The 15,858-nt window shown below is 40.0% G+C and overlaps 1 long non-coding RNA gene across 2 annotated transcripts; it reads left to right on the plus strand.

The window, feature by feature from the left end:
* Positions 1-1,172: 1,172 nt before the first annotated feature.
* On the plus strand, positions 1,173-3,582 carry LOC149677047 (uncharacterized). 2 transcript variants are annotated; one of them, XR_016366563.1, is made up of 3 exons: positions 1,173-1,517; positions 2,306-2,497; positions 3,197-3,582. It is a non-coding gene; the product is annotated as an uncharacterized LOC149677047 (long non-coding RNA). The 2 variants fall into 2 exon arrangements; XR_016366562.1 differs by lacking the exon at positions 3,197-3,582 and having other exon boundaries at positions 2,306-2,645.
* Positions 3,583-15,858: the final 12,276 nt, after the last annotated feature.

The following is a 15,858-nucleotide window of genomic DNA, read 5'->3' on the forward strand; positions in this document are numbered from 1 at the left end:
GTTTAGAAAGGGGGTTAAGTACATTCGAATACATCATATCTTCTGAATTAGACACACTATATGAGAATAGTGCTTTCTCGAGAGAATAGAGCTGAAATATAGTAACGCAAAACTAACCTGAATTTTATTAATGAAATACAGAACTAATGGACCCAATACGTTATAAGTTACCGATTCACTGACATATATTGAAACATAAAATCCTTACGTAATTGTGACGTCACAGCCCACGTGACCATTACGTAATTGTGACGTCACAGCCCACGTGACCATTACGTAATTGTGACGTCACAGCCCACGTGACCATTACGTAATTGTGACGTCACAGCCCACGTGACCATTACGTAATTGTGACGTGACAGGTCACGTGACCATTACGTAATTGTGACGTGACAGGTCACGTGACCATTACTTAATGGTCACGTCAAAGGTCACGTGAACATTACGAAATTGTGACGTGACAGGTCACGCGACCATCACGTAATCGTGACGTCACAGGTCACACGACCATCATGTAATCGTGACGTCACAGGTCACGCGACCATCACGTAATTGTGACGTCACGTGATCAATACAATTGTGACGTCACAGGTCACGTGATCATTACGTAATTGTTACGACACTGGTCACGTGATAATTACGTAATTGTGACGTCACAGGTCACGTGATCATTACGTAATTGTTACGACACTGGTCACGTGATAATTACGTAATTGTGACGTCACAGGTCACGTGATCATTACGTAATTGTTACGACACTGGTCACGTGATCAATACGTAATTGTGACGTCACAGGTCACGTGACCATTACGTAATTGTAACGTCACAGGTCACGTGACCATTACGTAATTGTGACGTCATAGGTTGCGTGACCATTACGGTAACCGTGACGTCATAGATCACCATGATCATTACAGTAATTGTGACGTAACCTATGATGTGACCCTTTATTGTAATTTATTGTTATGTATATATATTTAGGCGTAACGTATAAGTAGGTATGTAAATTGATATTTAATTTATTTAGGCCTAGCACTGTTCTTTAATTTCGCGCCAGAGTCACGACGCATCTTTGTGCGCACTCCTTTGTTCGCAGCGCCACTGACGTTGGAAACTAAGAGTAGAGCTTGTCAGACGTTTTACAATCTACGTTTCTTTCTCTGATCGGCACCGTGGAGTCAAGATCGTTCCAGCTCCGCTCTTCCCAATCAACGAATAAACAGGCTTTTCGCTCACGTTTCGCCATTTCTCTCTTCGCCGTCACGGAATCAGCTTAGAATCTAGAGCTCTTTGCCGCCATTGAATTCTCTTTTGGAAACAATTTTCGGCGAAGCTCATTCCTTGCCTTGAACCCGTCGAGGAAAACCATTCTCGCTCAACGGATCGTAATCGTGGCTTTTGAGGTCGATTCTTGATAGTTTCGCCATTTCTCTGACCGCTTTCCCCAAGTACGCATGCTGAATTCGAAGCTCTTTAAGACTTTGTGGCCATTGCTTCGCCACGTGCTGTAACAGCCCGTAAGTTTTAACTTTACAATAATCCAAACTCATCTAGCTCCCCTTCAATTATTTTATTTATTTCAAGTATTTAAACTAGTTAGGCAGTGTTAAATGTTAGTAAATTTTATTTATTTATTTAAAATCAAGTACCATAAATAAGATTTTACAACAAGATATTGAACAAGGCTTAGCCGAGACAATCTCTTATTAATTAGTTTAGGAGCTATTATTATTAAGCAATTAATCCGAGTACGTAATGAATTTAGAGATAATGTGAAGGATTTTCGAAAATCATGTCCCGCAGAGATAATTATATTATTTTGCCCTAAGCCTAGGTTACGGCTTCTCCTATTTAGACTCGGTTTTTATTTATGGGCTATATGGGAATAGTTCTAATTTCAAATAAAAGGTTTTCCTAAAGTTAGTGTAGGAGCTATCGTTATTATTACGCTATACGTAATTAATTTAGAGATAACTTTAAACACGAGGTTGCCCTAAGCCTTGTCACATTTAAACATAGTTTTTTTTAGGGGTGAGGTGGGAATAATTTTAATTTAAAATAAATAAATGGCAGGTTTCCTAAAATTATTTTCTATACAATTATGGGAAATAGTTATCCAAAGTCTTTCTTTAATCCTGGGTGGCAGTTAGTTGGTTTCTCTCCTATGAATTTGGTAGCCGGTGTTTTAAATTAAGGACCCGTTCTTAAATTATGTAACTCTGCGAGATTGAAGTAAATTATTTTGAAGCCTTTTGATTCAAAGTAGGCAATAGCTTAATATGTGTTAATATGTTTTCTTTTCTAGATGCTGCTTATATTCTTTGATTTTCTGTCGCTGGTCATTCCGAGACGTATGATTCCAGATGACATGCGTTATTGCCTATACGTTACACGATGTCTTGCTATCTCTCTCGGCGATGACTTCCAAAAATACGGACAAGATCACCTAAGCTAGAAGCCAAAAAATTACACGCAAATTACTAAGTCTTTTTTATTTGTAATTACTTAATTTTTTACTAGACTCTCTTTAATTTTTCCGCGTTCAAACTTTAATTTACCAAACACTTTAATAATTTTTATTTTTTGAAATTTATGTAAACACTTGGTTCTTTTTTTCTTATTGAATAAATTTTGCTTTAAACCTGGTTCTTTGTTTTTTTAAAATAATTTGGATACTAGACTTGGTTTCAATTTTTTTAAGTCTGGACTTAGGGGGGGTTTTTTAGGGTCCTTTTTAGGCTTTTTTTAACTTAAACAAGCTAAAAAGGGGGTAAAAGCCTAATATTTTTGAGAAAAAAATAAAGAAAATAAGCCTAATATTATCAATAAACAGTAAAAAAGAGCCTAATATTGTTAATAAACAGTAAAAAAAAAGCCTAAAAAGGACCCTAAAAAACCCCCCCCCTAAGTCCAGACTTTAAAAAATTCAAGCCACCCCCCACCTCGAAACAAATGAAAGAAAAAAATGAACGTGACCCAAGGCAAAATTTATTCAACAAGAAAAAAACAATTAAGGTGTTTACAAAAAAATTCCACAAAAAATAATTTAAAAGAGTTCCTTACATAAATTTCTACAAAAAATAATTTAAAGAGTTCCGTAAATTAAAGTTTAACGCGTAAAATTAAATTAAGTGGTTATAAAAGAAGTTTTAAAGTAAAAACAATTGAGAATCTTAACGTTAATTGTCCACATCAGCTTGAAGGAATCGTGTAACGCAAATCCAAGAAATATGCCATGTGAAATGAGCGTCTGGAATAGCCGATGAACTCCAAGTCAACCGAACGTTGAAATCATCTACTAGGAACCGTCTCCGACTGATCAGCAGCAGAAAATCATTCGCCTCTAAAAACCAAAAAAAAATATTAATTACAAATATTAATCAATTGCCTACCATGATAATAATTTACTTAAACAATTAATGAAAAGCCGATCCTTTATTTACGGTGATAAATTACTAAGAAAATAATAATAATGAACTAACAATTAACTCTGCCTGTTTCATTTAAACTAGTTAATTTATTAAAATAATAAATTATTAAAAGGCTTACATTTGCTGCGCATTAAAATGAGGGTTCCATAAATTGATTCCAAAAGCGATTTCAATGGCGGCAAAGAGCTCTAGATTCTGGATTGATTCCTTGACGGCAAAGAGAGAAATGGCTGATCGTCGACGAGAGGCGTGTTTCTTCGATTTAAATGACTTGAAACACGTAATTTTCAAGAGCAGAACAGGAAACGATCTTGACTCCACGATGCCGATCAAAGAAAGAACTTTCGGCTACTCCAGTACAAAGGTAAACGCGAGAAATTCAAGCCAAACACTTGTAAAATATTCCAAAGCGGAGAGAGGCAGCATAACGATATGAACTCGCATTACTTTTGACTGGTTTACGGTAAATAATTTGGTTAACTAGTAGCATTTTCCTTTGGGTCCTCGCGGAGCGCTCCCATGGAGGAATAAAACTAGGAGATCCTATTCTTCAAAAACAGTCTTTAACGAAGCTTTAAACTACTACTACCATTTTTATTGCTCCTTGGGAGCGCTCCGCGAGGAACCAAAGGAAAACGCTATAGGGTGTGATTGCTATCGGGAAATGGCAGTAGGCCAATCGAGGGCGTAAAAATTTCTAAAAAAATAAAGACGTCTACGATGAGAGTTAAAAGTTGCCAGACCAATTCTTTCTCTCCTGAATAGACCAAAAAACAAAGGAATGAAACAAACGGTATTAGCTTGAAAACGTTGATTATTATTAGACGTTAAGTAAAAAAATATTAAAAAGTATATTTCGAACTCCTAATGAAAATCAATGTTTTCAAGCTTATACCGTTTGTTTCATTCCTTTTTTTAATTTTACACGTAATTTTAATTACGGTAAAATTTAAGAAACGGCACCAAAACCCCTGTCCCTGTCCCTGTCCCTGTCCCTGTCCCGGACGCGTCCGCGAAACGAACGCTTACGATAAGAGAGGGAAACCGGTCGCGTCCGCGAAACGTACGCTTACGATGAGAGAGAGAGATCGCTAGCGTACGCGGTGGCGATACGAAGCTCCGCGTAGAGAGAGAACTGCCTGCCTGGTATATTAGTGAGAGGGGGAAGAGGGAGAGGGGGCATCCCGCTCGGAGAGAGAGGAAAGAAAGGTAGTTTAAATCTCGCGGGCTTTTTTGAGTGAAGGGAAACAAGATGATAATTTTCTTGCACTACTGCACTTTGTGCGCGTGATACATCAGAGATTATGCTGGATGGTTAGGTTAGGTTTCGTAAAATAGAGGGGACGCTTTACGGTCATAGTGATTTCTGGTTTAGGGGATCCAGGATTTTGTTTAAATACATTATTTGATTCGTATGGTTTTTAAAAATTATACTTTAGTGGGGTGCACAATTTAGTTTCATTAATATTATTTGAAATGTGACGTTATTAGAAATTAAAGGGATACTTCCTGGTATATTAGTGAGAGGGGGAAGAGGGAGAGGGGGCATCCCGCTCGGAGAGAGAGGAAAGAAAGGTAGTTTAAATCTCGCGGGCTTTTTTGAGTGAAGGGAAACAAGATGATAATTTTCTTGCACTACTGCACTTTGTGCGCGTGATACATCAGAGATTATGCTGGATGGTTAGGTTAGGTTTCGTAAAATAGAGGGGACGCTTTACGGTCATAGTGATTTCTGGTTTAGGGGATCCAGGATTTTGTTTAAATACATTATTTGATTCGTATGGTTTTTAAAAATTATACTTTAGTGGGGTGCACAATTTAGTTTCATTAATATTATTTGAAATGTGACGTTATTAGAAATTAAAGGGATACACGATTGTGTTTGTATTAGTGAGAGGGGGAAGAGGGAGAGGGGGCATCCCGCTCGGAGAGAGAGGAAAGAAAGGTAGTTTAAATCTCGCGGGCTTTTTTGAGTGAAGGGAAACAAGATGATAATTTTCGTGCACTACTGCACTTTGTGCGCGTGATACATCAGAGATTATGCTGGATGGTTAGGTTAGGTTTCGTAAAATAGAGGGGACGCTTTACGGTCATAGTGATTTCTGGTTTAGGGGATCCAGGATTTTGTTTAAATACATTATTTGATTCGTATGGTTTTTAAAAATTATACTTTAGTGGGGTGCACAATTTAGTTTCATTAATATTATTTGAAATGTGACGTTATTAGAAATTAAAGGGATACACGATTGTGTTTCAGAAATGTTTTTAGTTGTCAACTATACGGGGGGTCACGTGAGCCGTGTAAAATTACTATTAAGGCCCAGCCCTTGGGCCATCTTGTTTGGTCTATTCAGGAGAAAAAGAATTGGTCTTACATCTTTTAACTCTCACCGTAGACGTCTTTATTTTTTAGAAATTTTTACGCCCTCGATTGGCCTACTGCGCGTGCGCTCCTTCACCATTTTCCGATAGAAATCACACCCTAGATGACCAAATTATTTATCACAAACCCGTCAAACGTTATTGATTAATTTACAACTACAATTGACTTACCTGCATGGGATTTCAGTACCAAATGATCGTTTCACAAACGGAGTCAGTTTGCTAGATACCTTAACGACAGCCAAATAAACCGACAGCTAAAATTAAGCAACATTAAAACCGGATACTATCATAGGTTTATATGATATGTTCCATAAGTATGACACTATCTATACTTCGTAAAGCCAGAGACTTACTGAGATGGACGCGAGAATTGACACCACTCGGTTTTGCAATAAATCTTCCTATTTAGTCTGTACTAAACCATTGTCAGTGCCTCACCAGGCGTTGCTTTTCCAGAATCTATGACGCTTCACCGACAACACTTCATGACACGCTCTCAGTAACCAGTGACAAACTTATGAAACATATCTTATGATCTAATGGTAATATCTTAAGCAAAATAGCAACAAGAAGTGTGATACCTAATGAAATGATTACAGTTATAACAGTGTTAAACTACAACCTTTTATGTATTACCAGAAGTATATAGATATAAAAACAAAAAGTACATTTCATTATCAATTCCCTGCCTTTGGCTCTAAACGACATGTAAAATGAGATGCAATGAAACCTCCGCTCAACCCCTACACAAGAGCCTCTCGACGTCATACGTTTTTCGAAAGTAGTACATGATGCTGACGATACAAACTTTAGTTTTTGGGTACTAGGGCTAGCATTTGCTACATAATGAGCCTACTCACGGCTCGTTTTCTGTACCACGGTCGGAAAGGTAATCATACGCAGAGGGGGTCGTCACTATTCTGGGATAAAGGAGGACTTCTCATATTACACGGCAAGTTTCAACAAGTGAAGTCCAGTTAACTATCTTTACCTTGATTTTGGTTTACCTTCCCCATATCAAGATTAGTTAGAAAAGACGGTGTCTGAACTCTGAACCCATTTCCCATTCAGTTAGGCCAGGAATACATAGAGCTAAAAGGAATGATTGTGTAGCAGTTTTCCCCAACATATCTAGGTGGATTTTGTGGGGAGAGCTAGACTTTTAATTTTGAATGACGAATTTTACTTCGCGAATAATCTATCTCTTTGCACCTTGCACCTCGCGTTGCTACCAAAACAGGCAGTAGCAGTTATAAAGACGTCAGAGTTATGAGGCGTGACGGAGTACCCAAGCCCGTCCCACAAAACGCGTAGAAATTACAGTTGGCGATATGGGGGAAGGGGCACAATGATTCCAATTACTTGTATGCATTCCTGGTTAAATCCAGTATTCTGTCAAGGAACTCACGTACCCAGGCCCATTTTGATGTGGTTCTTTTAAGTAATTTTAAGGTGGCGAGCAATTATAGACGGGCTTAAAACTGATAATGAAAGTGGCATTAAAAAGGAAAGGATAGCGTGCAAATTTGGTATCGTTCGGAAGGATCAGCTGCTAAGCGATACACGATTGGATCGTATTTCGTTGAACGTGATCAGTTATGCCCGCAATCACTTGCCCGGGACATTAATCGATACCCTGGTGTTTCTCCCTTGAAAAACCATCTGGCGCTTTTTATAATATCCCTTCTCGGGGTTGAAAGCGCCCAAGAGAAAAATCTGCAATTCTCTTTTGCGTAAAATCTATACTTGGTCGTATTCTCTTTGCGGCCCGCTCCAGGTCCAGAAGTGAGCCATGTAGAGACCGAACCCTATGGCCATTAACTGATTCCCACGATAGTAAAATATTGGTCCGCGACTCTGCGTTAATACATAAAAGGTTGTAGTTTAACACTAAGTTATAATTATTTCATCAGGTGTCATACTTCTTGTTGCTATTTTGCTTAAAACATGTTCCATAAGTTTGTCCCTTGTCACTGGTTACTGAGAGCCTGTCATGAAGAGTCGTAGGTGAACCGTCAAAGTAAAATATTGGTCTGCGTCCTCTGTCTGCGTGTAATACCAAAAGTATATAGATATAAAAACAAAAGGTACACTTCGTTGAAACTTGCTCGCGCCGTGTAATATGAGAAGCCCTCCTTCTATGTATTCCTGGCCTAACTGAATGGGAAATGGGTTCAGAGTTCAGACACCGTCTTTTCTAACTAATCTTGATATCTGGAAGGTAAACCAAAATCAAGGTAAAGATAGTTAACTGGACTTCACTTGTTGAAACTTGCTTGCGCCCTGTAATATGAGAAGTCCTCCTTAATCCCAGAATAGTGTCGACCCCCTCTGCGTATGACTACCTTCCCGACCGTGGTACAGAAAACGAGCCGTGAGTAGGCTCATTATTTAGCAAATGCTAGCTCTAGTACCCAAAAACTAAAAATTGTATCGTCAGCATCATGTACTACTTTCTAAAAACATATGACGTCGAGAGGCTCTTGTGTAGGGGGTTGAGCGGAGGGTATATTGCATCTCATTTTACATGTCGTTTACAGCCAAAGGCAGGGAATTGTTAATGAAATGCACTTTTTGTTTTTATATCTATATACTTCTGGTAATACATAAAAGGTTGTAGTTTAACACTCTGTTATAACTGTAATCATTTCATTAGGTGTCACACTTCTTGTTGTTATTTTGCGTAAGATATTACCAAATGATGAAAAGATATGTTTCATAAGTTTGTCACTGGTTACTGAGACCGTGTCATGAAGTGTCGTCGGTGAAACGTCATAGATTCTGGTAAAGCAACGCCTGGTGAGGCACTGTCAATGGTTTAGTACTGACTAAATAGGAAGATGGATTGCAAAACCGAGTGGTGTCAATTCTCGCGTCCATCTCAGTAAGTCTCTGGCTTTACGAAGTATAGATAGTGTCATACTTATGGAACATATCTTATAAACCTATGATAGTATCCGGTTTTAATGTTGCTTAATTTTAGCTGTCGGTTTATTTGCCTGTCGTTAAGGTATCTAGCAAACTGACTCCGTTTATGAAACGATCATTTGGTACTGAAATCCCATGCAAGTAAGTCAATTGTAGTTGTAAATTAATCCATAACGTTTGACGGGTTTGCGATAAATAATTTGGTCAACTAGGGTGTGATTTCTATCGGAAAATGGTGAAGGAGCGCACGCGCAGTAGGCCAATCGAGGGCGTAAAAATTGCTAAAAAATAAAGACGTCTACGATGAAAGTTAAAAGTTGTAAGACCAATTATTTTTCCCCTGAATAGACCAAAAAAAGGAATGAAACAAACGGTATAAGCTTGAAAACGTTGATTTTCATTAGGAGTTCGAAATATACCTTTTAATATTTTTTTACTCAACGTCTAATAAAAATCAACGTTTTCAAGCTTATACCGTTTGTTTCATTCCTTTTTTTTTGGTCTATTCAGGAGAGAAAGAATTGGTCTGGCAACTTTTAACTCTCATCGTAGACGTCTTCATTTTTTAGAAATTTTTACGCCCTCGATTGGCCTACTGCGCGTGCGCTCCTTCACCATTTCCCGACAGCAATAACACGCTAGTTGACCAAATTATTTACCGTAAACCAGTCAAAAGAAATGCGAGTTAATATCGTTATGCTGCCTCTCTCCGCTTTGGAATATTTTACAAGTGTTTGGCTTGAATTTCTCGCGCTTACCTTTGTACTGGAGTAGCCGAAAGTTCTTTCTTTGATCGGCATCGTGGAGTCAAGATCGTTTCCTGTTCTGCTCTTGAAAATTACGTGTTTCAAGTCATTTAAATCGAAGAAACACGCCTCTCGTCGACGATCAGCCATTTCTCTCTTTGCCGTCAAGGAATCAATCCAGAATCTAGAGCTCTTTGCCGCCATTGAAATCGCTTTTGGAATCAATTTATGGAACCTTCATTTTAATGCGCAGCAAATGTAAGCCTTTTAATAATTTATTATTTTAATAAATTAACTAGTTTAAATGAAACAGGCAGAGTTAATTGTTAGTTCATTATTATTATTTTCTTAGTAATTTATCACCGTAAATAAAGGATCGGCTTTTCATTAATTGTTTAAGTAAATTATTATCATGGTAGGCAATTGATTAATATTTGTAATTAATTTTTTTTTGGTTTTTAGAGGCGAATGATTTTCTGCTGCTGATCAGTCGGAGACGGTTCCTAGTAGATGATTTCAACGTTCGGTTGACTTGGAGTTCATCGGCTATTCCAGACGCTCATTTCACATGGCATATTTCTTGGATTTGCGTTACACGATTCCTTCAAGCTGATGTGGACAATTAACGTTAAGATTCTCAATTGTTTTTACTTTAAAACTTCTTTTATAACCACTTAATTTAATTTTACGCGTTAAACTTTAATTTACGGAACTCTTTAAATTATTTTTTGTAGAAATTTATGTAAGGAACTCTTTTAAATTATTTTTTGTGGAATTTTTTTGTAAACACCTTAATTGTTTTTTTCTTGTTGAATAAATTTTGCCTTGGGTCACGTTCATTTTTTTCTTTCATTTGTTTCGAGGTGGGGGGTGGCTTGAATATTTTAAAGTCTGGACTTAGGGGGGTTTTTCTTAGGGTCCTTTTTAGGCTTTTTTACTGTTTATTAACAATATTAGGCGCTTTTTTTACTGTTTATTGATAATATTAGGCTTATTTTCTTTATTTTTTCTCAAAAATATTAGGCTTTTACCCCCTTTTTAGCTTGTTTAAGTTAAAAAAAGCCAAAAAAGGACCCTAAAAAATCCCACTAAGTCCAGACTTAAAAAAATTGAAACCAAGTCTAGTATCCAAATTATTTTAAAAAAACAAAGAACCAGGTTTAAAGCAAAATTTATTCAATAAGAAAAAAAGAACCAAGTATTTACATAAATTTCAAAAAATAAAAATTATTAAAGTGTTTGGTAAATTAAAGTTTGAACGCGGAAAAAATAAAGAGAGTCTAGTAAAAAATTAAGTAAGACTTAGTAATTTGCGTGTAATTTTTTGTCTTCTAGCTTAGGTGATCTTGTCCGTATTTTTGGAAGTCATCGCCGAGAGAGATAGCAAGACATCGTGTAACGTATAGGCAATAACGCATGTCATCTGGAATCATACGTCTCGGAATGACCAGCGACAGAAAATCAAAGAATATAAGCAGCATCTAGAAAAGAAAACATATTAACACATATTAAGCTATTGCCTACTTTGAATCAAAAGGCTTCAAAATAATTTACTTCAATCTCGCAGAGTGTTGTTGTTTGACGCAAGAACGACTCTGGGTTTAACTGGTTATAAACTCTTTATTAATTTAATTAAAACATTAATATTAATATTAATATCCGGGAACAATATACTGAACTGACTTTGAGAACTGACGACTGAGAACTGATAAACTGAACTGACAAACGTTATCGGAATGTTATCCGGTTATATAGTTAAGGCATCGCGATAAAAAATAAAGATTACAAGAATGACCGCGATGCATAAAAAGCACAAGTATAGAAAATAGAATCTGGATATAGATAAAAAACAACCGGTATTATCTCTAATTTCCAACAGTCCCTCTTAATATCGGTGGTTTCAATCTTCTATCCAGGGGGTGGTCAATTAATTATTTCCAGTCCAAGGGCTTTGACGCAGAAGAGGTGCTTCGGACGGAACAGGCTCTTCGTACAGATGTCAGCTGGCATTTCCTCTGTTGGTAGATACCGCAAGGCTATATGTCCCTGGTCGTAGGTGTCTCGAATGAAGTGGTGCCGGATATCAATGTGCTTCGTTCTGGCATGGAAAACAGGATTCTGAACGAGTTTCTGGGCACCCTGGTTGTCGTTGTACAGCTCGATCGCCGGAACTGATACTCCAAGTTCATTGAGAAGTCCCCTGAGATATATGGCTTCTTTGGTTGCGTCGGACATTGCCATATATTCTGCTTCTGTACTGGACAAGGCAACCGTTCGCTGTTTCCGGGCTTCCCAGGATACTGCAGCGCCGGCTAGTTTGAAGACATATCCAGTATATGACTTCCTATCTTTCGGACAGCCTCCATAGTCTGCATCAACGAAACCTTGGATTTGCAATCCGGTCTTCCGATAAAGCAACCCATGATGAAGAGTTCCCTTCAGGTATCTCAGAACTCTTTTCCCGGCAATCCAATGAGTTTCGTCATAACGTGTGTTGAACTGGCTCAATGCGCTGACTGAATACGCCATATCCGGTCGTGTTGACACTACCAGGTACATGAGAGAGCCGACCAGAGATTGATACGGGATACGACTGATCTCTTCTGCTATTGGGTGTTCTGGACTTTGCAACTTGTTGTTGGCATCCATTGGAGTCGCTATTGCTTTGGAGTCTTGCATGTTGAAACGTTTCAGGACCGTTTCTGCATATTTCGCTTGGGAAATCCGGATGGTATTTAGTTTTAGATCTTGGTGAAATTCCATTCCGAGACAATGATGGATTGGCCCCAGGTCCTTCATATCGAATTTTCTCCCAAGTTCAAGCTTTACATCAGTCATCCATTCCGGGTTGTTGCTTGCAAGGATCAGGTCGTCGACGTAGACTCCAATGATCATAACATCTTCCGCGACTCTTAAAACGTATAAGCAGGGGTCGCTCTTCAATGGTATCAGTCCAATTTCCAAAAGTCTTTGATGTAACTTCTTGTACCATTGGCGGCCCGATTGTTTTAAGCCGTAGAGGGATTTCTTGATACGACAGACTTTATGTCCCTCTTCTTCCAGGTCGCTGGTCCATTTCTTTGCTCTGGCAACGATTGACTTGTCGAACCGGGTTGACTTGACGATTTCTTCGAGGGATTCTGTTAATCCTTCCGGGACGACCATATATATTTCCTCCTCGAGTTCGCCATTAAGATAGGCCGTGACGACATCCATTTGGTGGACTTCCAAACCGATTTCCACAGCAAGGGCCATGAGCAGTCTTATAGAGCTGGATCTAATGACGGGTGCGAACGTCTCTTGGTAGTCGATCCCTGGTCTCTGGGCAAAACCTTTCGCTACGAGCCTGGCTTTCCTTTTCTCTACTTCTCCGCTGGGTAAGTACTTCGTTCGGAAGACGAGACGATTTCCAAGGACCTTTTGGTTTTCCGGACAATCAACGATGTCCCAGGTTTCGCACTTGATAAGCGAAACGAACTCTTCCGTTACTGCTTTCCTCCAGTCGTTTGCGTACGGAGAAGCCAGGGCTTGCTTCATGGACAAAGGTTCTGACAAGATGGCTAGGTTTGCTGACTCATCGGACAGGGTTTCTTGCTCGTCAGTAGCCTCTTCATTAGACTCTTCTGAGACGCTCGGAATCATGTTGAATGATTTCTTCGGTCGTCCGGGTACTCCAGTTCTTATTTTCCTCGGTCTTCCGGGACCTTTCTTCAGAACGAGGGTTTCTGACGGTTCTTCAAAGACGTCCTCGTTTTCCTGGGCATTAGGTTCTTCCGGGGTTTCATCTTTGAACTCCTTTTTGACTTCTTTGAATTCTTCTCTGACAGACGGTTTTGCAGCGTGTGTAGTGGCCGGGACTTCGATTTCGCCTTTAGCTTTGCTTCCGTATTTCAGGTTGACTTCTGGAGTGGCGAAATCATCATATCCGCCTTGTTTATTAAATTCTCCCAGGAACTTGACATTTCGACTCCGGTAAATTTGCTTCTCGGACGGAACCCAGAGTCGATAGGCCTTCGAGACTTGAGAATAGCCGATGAAAACGCATTCTTTGCTCCTGGCTGCAAACTTCCCCTTCCTTTTATTTTCGTCCAACAGCAAAGCTTTGTCGCCGAAAATCTTCAAATGTTGCAGGGATGGCTTCTTTCCGGTCCATCTGGTAAATGGTACTTCTCCATTTATGCTTCGGGAAGGACAACGGTTTCGAATGTAGTTAGCCGTGGCCATCGCTTCTGCCCAGAATGATGGTGGAAGTTGCGCTTGTATCATCATACATCGGGCCATATCTAGGAGTGTTCTGTTCTTTCTTTCGGCAATGCCATTCTGTTCCGGGGTGTATGGTACGGTGAGCCTTCTTTTTATCCCAGAGTCTTTCAGGAATCTATCGAATTCATTGTTGCAGTATTCGGTTCCGTTGTCGGACTGCAAGGTCTTGATTTTTCTCCCGGTTTCCACTTCAGCTCGTTGCTTGAATTCTTTGAAGGCTTTCAACACTTCGCTCTTGTGTTTTAAAAAGCTGACTTCACTCCACCGGGAATAATCATCAGTGAAAACGACGATGTACTTGGCTCCGCTCATCGACGTTACTCTCATCGGCCCGCATACGTCAGAGTGTACAATTTCCAGGACATGCGAGGTTCGGCTATCTTCGGTTTTCGGGAACGGCTCCTTCGATTGCTTTCCTTTGATACAGATTTGGCAGATTCCCAGACTCCCATCTTTTTCAATGTTGAGTCCCGTAGCCAAATTCTTCCGGGCCATTTCCTTTAAACTTCTCTCGTTTAAGTGACCGAGTAGGAAATGCCAGTTTTCCAGGTTGCTTCTAGGCTTTATTTCCGATTGCACTGCATGGACCGTTTCTTCAGCCTTTCTCAGGAAATAAAGGTCTCCAACTCTGTCAGCAACTGCAATCACTTCCCCGGTTGCCGTCTTAATCCAGGCCTGCGACTTCTTGAATATGACCTCACGTCCTTTGTCTGTCATCTTGGCAATGGATAGGAGATTTGTTCTTAAATCCGGGACATGAAGGGCTCGTTCCAGGCGAAGAATTCGATTGTCGCTGCCATTCGTTGCGTGTACTTTTACTTCGCCAACACCTCGTATCTTCGTTGACTCTGCAGTGGCCAGGTTTAAAGATTTCGTGGTCTCTTCGTAAACGTTGAAACAGTCTCTGCTGGAAGTCATATGCGAGGTGGCTCCGCTGTCCAGGCACCAGGAATCGTGATAAGCCTTCAGGTGCAATGCGAATTCTTCCCCGGCCAAATTTTCTGCCAGTACATGATGGGCGTTTTCCTTCTTTCTGGTTTTTCTTTCTGAACCATTGTCTCTGTCGGGGCAATCGGCTACCTTGTGGCCGGGTTTCCTGCATCCATGACACTTGTACTTGAAGGTCGTGCTTCCTCGTCCACGTGAACCTCTTCCTCTACCCCTTTCTGCAGTTTTCCGGGAAAAGTGGTTACTGCCCATCATCGCATTCTGCACGGGTTCGTCTTCTCTAGAGCTCTTAGCGTCCGATTCCTCCAGGATCTTTATTTTTAAGGCTTCCGGATCAGGTAACGTATCCCTGGACTCTATTGCGCACCGGAAGTTCTCATACGATTCTGGTAGACTGTATAACAACATAATGGCCAGTAGGTCGTTGTTTACAGCTACTCCCATGTCAGCCAACTTGTCTACTGCATCGAAGAATTCTCGGACGTGATCCCGGACATCTTCTCCCTCCTTCATTTTCTTGAGGGTCAGTTTCTTCAGCAGCGTGGCTTTCCGGGCAGGTCCACTGGACTGGTAGATGGATTCGAGCTTCTGCCATAGTTCCCGTGAGGTGGTGCAATTCTTTACTTGCTTCAACTCCGATGGACTGATCGACAAGATTAGGTCCGCTCTTGCTTTCCGATCATTACTGTCCCAGGTAGCGACCGCCTGGGCGTTGCCTTCCGTTCCCCGTACCAGAGTTGGCCTCGTTGAAGTTCCATCTACGTACTCCCAGAGATCGTTCTTTTGAAGCAGGGCTTCCACTTGCATTTTCCAGGTATCATAATTATCTTTAGTTAACGTCTCGATTCGTCCCAGGTGATTTCCGGCCATTCTCTGTCTGACTCCGCACCTTCAAGGATAATCTTCCCGGCGTTGAACTTCTTATGACTTCTAAACCTCTGCGCAGTGGAAGCGTGCTGGGCCCATAACCTGTTGTTGTTTGACGCAAGAACGACTCTGGGTTTAACTGGTTATAAACTCTTTATTAATTTAATTAAAACATTAATATTAATATTAATATCCGGGAACAATATACTGAACTGACTTTGAGAACTGACGACTGAGAACTGATAAACTGAACTGACAAACGTTATCGGAATGTTATCCGGTTATATAGT

The sequence above is a fragment of the Phalangium opilio genome, unplaced genomic scaffold (assembly GCF_054372755.1).
Source record: "Phalangium opilio isolate 3A_F unplaced genomic scaffold, DU_Popi_V2 ptg000045l_1, whole genome shotgun sequence".
NCBI lineage: Eukaryota > Metazoa > Arthropoda > Arachnida > Opiliones > Phalangiidae > Phalangium > Phalangium opilio.